The following is a 6,000-nucleotide window of genomic DNA, read 5'->3' on the forward strand; positions in this document are numbered from 1 at the left end:
TTGGGAGTTTTTAATTAGAGGTCATTCATTTCTCACCAAACAACCAAGCCATTTCAAGAATAAAGTAAGTTTAAAGCCATTAGCATTGACAAAACTGAGATTACTGCCATATTGAACTCTGTCATATTAGTTTGGTTATTTAATAAACGCTAAATAACTAAGTTAGAGTCCCTGAATCAACTAGGTAGATAGATGCATACAGATGTTTTAATATTTGGTATTTTTGAGATTGAATTGAACTTTTGAATTGATTATGATCAGTGAAATTGGCCTGAGAGGACCAATGCGTTAGATAATTCATGATGAGGATGCTGCCAGATCAGCGTGATATAGAGTTGATTTGGTTTGAAACCATCTTGGCCACTCAGTTCATTCATTCTTTAAAGTGAATTGTCTATTATTCACTACTACTATTAAACACTTAATTAGTGACCCTGGACCACAAAACCAGTCATAAGGGTACATTTTTTTTAAATTGAGATTTATACATTACACGAAAGATGAATAAAAATGCTAGAATAGGACAATATTTGGCTGAGATACAACTATTTGAAATCTGGAATCTGAGGGTGCAAAAAAAACTAAATATTGAGTAAATCACCTTTAAAGTTGTCCAAATTAAGTTCTTAATAATGCATATTACTAATCAAAAATTAAGGAAATTTACAGAATATCTTCATGAAGCATGACCTTTACTTGAAGAAAAATCGGTAATTTTGACCCATACAATGTGTTGATGGCTATTGCTACAAATATACCTGTGCTACTTATGACTACTTTTGTGCTCCAGCATCACATTTGTGTAAGCATTTAATAGTATGAATAATATTTTAAACACTATTCTTTTCTATATGAAGGTGTTGGTAAACAAAAAAGAGCTCTGAACATGTTAAGAACATTCAAGCAGAATATTTCCTTCATCCGTGAAGGGTTTGTTGTTCAGTTCTCAAGAAGCAGTGATGGTGTGGATGCAGCTGTGGCCAGGCAGGAAGAGGATGGTGAGGTCACAGGAAGTGATCGGTCAGTGAGTAATCAGGGACGAGGTGTCTCTCAGAGTCATTTACAGTATCAGAGGCATAGGATTTATGGTCATGGTCATTTATCTGCTTCATCAGACTGGCCTCATCTAAACTGAGCTCAGGCCCCTTACGTCGTCTGGTCTGGAATCGGGTAATTCTACACTCTCAAACCCATGTGAAGATAAAAGGTTGCTGTAGAGCATCATTCTGCTGTTTTGGAACCACACGGGTCAAGATGTACATAAATATGGTAAAATACAATATTAGTACACAGGTAAAGCAAGAATGGAGCCATGTATTTCATAATCTTTCCTGATGATAATAAGAGCTTTGTACTGAACGCTTCAGCAGCTGTCTGTGGTTGAAGACACACACAGATATCTGTACTATTCTGAGCAGGGACAGATTGGGAGTCAATCAATGTATCTCATATGGCAAAAAAAATTAAATAAATCACAAAACCCATGATGATCCTGCTGAAAAAAAAAAAATACAAACCTTCACTGAAATTCTAATGGTTTCCACTACAAATACCATTACAAACATTACAAACCATCAACTTTTAACAATTAAAACCATTAAGTAATGGTTTCCTTTAGTGTGTTTTGGGACATGTTTCATTAGGATTTAGTGGTTTTAACAAAAGCCACCAATAATAGACAACCAATTACCAAGTAGAGACCAATTGTCAGACCTCTGTTGTGTGAGTCTTGTGTTTCCACGTGCTCCCTGTGTTTCCATGCCCATATTTGGTTTGTTTCCTGTCCTCGTCCTATGTGATCATTAGTTAATCTGTCTAGTCTAGCTGTGTTTGTCTCGTTATCTCTGATTTACCTGTGTATTTATAGTCCTGTCTGTTCAGTTAGAGTTCGTCTGGTCTACTCGTTAGCCCTGGTGTTTGATGTCTGTGAGTGTGCCTTGTCCTGCCCTGTCTCCAGTAAAGGTTATTATTTGAGTTACTTCCTCGTATGCGTGTTCCTTGTTCCTCCCTGCTGTGTGCACCGTGACACCAACAAGGTCCATTACATTTTCCATTAAAACCAATACAGTTTCTATTATAACCAGCAAAACCATTACAAATTCTCTTGATGTTTTTAATGCTGCTAAGAGGACCGACGGCCAATTACATGCTGCAAATGTCACGGTGCACACACGAGGAGGACACAGGAACACGCAGACGAGGATGTAACTCAAATAATAGTCTTTACTGAACACATCAAGGCAGGGCAAGACAAGGCTTACAGACAGGAAACACCGGGGGTAACGAGTAGACCAGACGACCTCTAACTGAACAGACAGGACTAATATACAAGGGATAATCATAGACAATTAGACAAACACGGCTGGACAAGAATTAACTAATAATCACATCAGACAAGGACAGGAAACAAACCAAATATGGACACAAGAGGAGGGAACACATGACACACACGACAGAGGACTGACAGCAAAGTTTTGGAAGTGATATCTACATATAAATGTGTGAATCACTCTGAAGCTGCAACTGACATGGTAATTCTAGCACGGTGCAAAAATACGGCATATCAAAATAGATATGCGCAATGTAAATGCAGACTAATAGAAATAGAAGTAGCTAAAATGCAGGTAAATGTAAATGTCCATATGACTAGTAAAATTAAAATCAGAATCAGAATCAGAATGAGCGTTATTGGCCAAGTATGTTTACACATAGAAGGAATTTGTTGTAGTGACAGAAGCTCCACAGTGCAACAGAAAGACAGCAACAGGACAGGACACAGATAATAAAAGAATAATATACAAATGTACAAATAGGCAATGTACAAAGCAGCAAAAACACAATATATAATACAGACAACTATGTATGTACAGGTCAAGTATGTGCAAATTAGAAATGAGAAAATAAAGATAAAATTAGTGAGTGTGGAGAATGGATAGTGTATTATAGTTGTGTGTTCCACGTTTATTGTTGAGTGTTCATGAGATGGATTGCCATTGAGAGGGAAGAAACTGTTTCTGTGTCTGGTCGTTCTGGTGCTCAGAGCTCTGTAGCGTCGACCAGACGGTAACAGTTCAAAGAGGGAGTGTGCTGGGTGTGAGGCGTCCAGAGTGATTTAACCAGCCCTTTTGCTCACTCTGGATAAGTACAGTTCTTGGAGAGTGGGGAGGGTTGTACCAATGATTCGCTCAGCAGTCCGGACTACCCTCCGTAGTCTTCTGAGGTCAGATTTGGTAGCTGAGCTGAACCAGACAGTTATAGAAGTGCAGAGGATGGATTCAATGATGGCGGAGTAGAACTGTTTCAGCAGCTCCTGTGGCAGGTTGAACTTCCTCAGCTGGCGAAGTACAGCCTCTGCTGGGCCTTCCTGACAATGGAGTCTATGTGAATATCCCACTTCAGGTCCTGAGAGATGGTGGTGCCCAGGAATCTGAATGACTCCACTGCAGTCACAGTGCTGTTCATGATGGTGAGTGGGGGGAGAGCAGGGGAGTTTCTCCTGAAGTCCATTATCATCTCCACAATTTTGAGCATGTTAAGCTCCAGGTTGTTAAGACTGCACCAGGCAGCCAGCTCCTTAACCTCCTGTCTGTAAGCAGACTCGTCACCGTCCTGGATGAGGCCGATCAGTGTTGTGTCGTCTGCGAACTTCAGGAGCTTGACAGAGGGGTCTTTAGATGTGCAGTCGTTGGTGTAGAGGGAGAAGAGCAGTGGGGAGAGAACGCAGCCCTGAGGAGCTCCAGTGCTGATGGTTCGAGTGCTGGTTGTGAATTTGCCAAGCTTTACTAGCTGCTGTCTGTCTGTCAGGAAGCTGTTGATCCACTGGGAGACGGAGGTGGGGACGAAGAGCTGGGTTAGTTTATTTTGAAGGGTTTCCGTGATGATGGTGTTAAAAGCAGAGCTGATGTCCACAAACAGGATCCTCACGTAAGTCCCTGGTCTGTCCAGATGCTGCAGGATGAAGTGCAGTCCCATGTTGACTGCATCATCCACAGACCTGTTTGCTCTGTAGGCAAACTGCAGGGGGTCCAGTAAGGGTCCAGTGATGTCCTTCAGATAAGCCAAAACAAGTCTTTCAAATGATTTCATGGCTACAGACGTTAGGGCCACAGGTCTGTAGTCATTAAGTCCAGTAATTTTGGGTTTCTTTGGGACAGGGATGATGGTGGAGCGTTTGAAGCATGAAGGGACTTCGCACAGCTCCCGTGATCTGTTGAAGATCTGTGTGAAGATGGGGGCCAGCTGATCAGCACAGGTTTTTAGGCAGGCTGGTGACACACCGTCTGGGCCTGGTGCTTTCCGTCTTTTGTTCTTCCTGAAGACCTGGCACACATCTTCTTCGCTGATTTGAATCATAGGTGTGGGGGAGAGAGGGGTTGCTGGAGGTGTGAATGGTTGTGTGGAGAGGTGTTCAGGGCGGGTGTGGGGTGATCTTTCAAAATGACAATAAAAGTCGTTCAAGTCGTCTGCCAGGTGTTGATTCTCCAGAGTGCTGGGGGATGGTGACTTGTAACTGGTGATATCCTTCAATCCTAACCACACTGAAGCAGGATCACTGGAAGATATTTTTTTCCTGAGCTTGTCAGAATAATTCCTCTTTGCCGCTCTGATCTCCTTTTCCAGTGTGTATTTGGCCTGTTTGTACAAGACTTTATCCCCCTTTCTGTAAGCATCTTCTTTGGCCTGACGGAGCTGTCTGAGTTTTGCAGTGAACCATGGTTTGTCATTGTTGTAGATTAGATGAGTCCTGTTAGGAATGCACATATCCTCACAGAAACCGATATAAAGCTCGTCCAGATCGGTGGCAGCGGCTTCAAAAACAGTCCAATCAGTGAGGTCGAAACAGGCCTGTAGATCCCGCTCTGTTTCGTAAAAAGTCCATCTTTTAACAGATCTGTAATACAGGCTTTTCCGACTTAAGTTTCTGCCTGTAGGACGGAATAAGATGAACCAAACAGTGATCAGAGAGTCCTAAAGCTGCTTGTGGAACCGAGTGATATGCGTCCTTTATTGTTGTGTAACAGTGATCCAATATATTACTGTCTCTGGTGGGGCATGTGATGTGCTGTCTGTATTTTGGCAGTTCGCGGGAGAGATTTGCTTTATTAAAATGTATGATTCTTCATTCCATTAAAATAATTTACAACAACTGCAAACAACTAATAAATTGTGATTTTTATCTCAACATGTTATAAGTACAAATAATATACAGACAATAACTCATGTGCAACAACATGTGAATCATTTCTGATCTACTGTCTTAATATACATGTAACATAATTTATTCTTAATCATAATATGGCTAGTTTCTAATAATATTGAAGGCTATAATTGTAGCTCTGCTTGACACGTTTTGTATCAGGGGGTCCCTGCTCCATGTCTCTGTCGCCTAAGGGGTCCTTTTTGTGAAAAACTTTGAAGACCCCTGGTTTATCATCAGCAAAAAATAGATTGCATTAGCGCCCCCTTTTGTCAGCTATCAATGTCACTTAATCTGAAACTTTTTCTTTTATGATGAACCAGCCAGGCTGATGGCCCTGGTTCTGAGCTTTGTCTATATATATCATCATAATGCTGTGCAGCTATGAGTAATGCCAGTGATTATTGATATATCATTTCACACAAGATAGCATGTTGTTGTTTTTGTTTAAATGCATAGGATCAGTCTTGGGTAAGGCACTGGTATGCTGCAAGACATTTTGTTGGTGTGGGATATGAGTGTTATTACACAGATGCAGAGGTGCAGCAGATATCTCAGCGTACTTCAGATACGATGTGGACTGATGCACAAGCGTTGTGTTCCTGACATGCAGTGCAGGAGTGCAGCGTATGTCCAGCGCTCAGCTGTGTGTGGATGCTGGGTCATAGAGATCATGAGCAAACATTGTGGGAAAAGGCGTATCATTGCTGTTTGTCTTTGGGATTTCATAAACTCTGTAAAATCTCTGCTTATTTTTCATAGTATGGCTCTTTCCTGCTCTGTTTGTACACCCACACCATCCT

The sequence above is a fragment of the Barbus barbus genome (assembly GCF_936440315.1).
Source record: "Barbus barbus genome assembly, chromosome: 37".
Classification (NCBI taxonomy): Eukaryota; Metazoa; Chordata; class Actinopteri; order Cypriniformes; family Cyprinidae; genus Barbus; species Barbus barbus.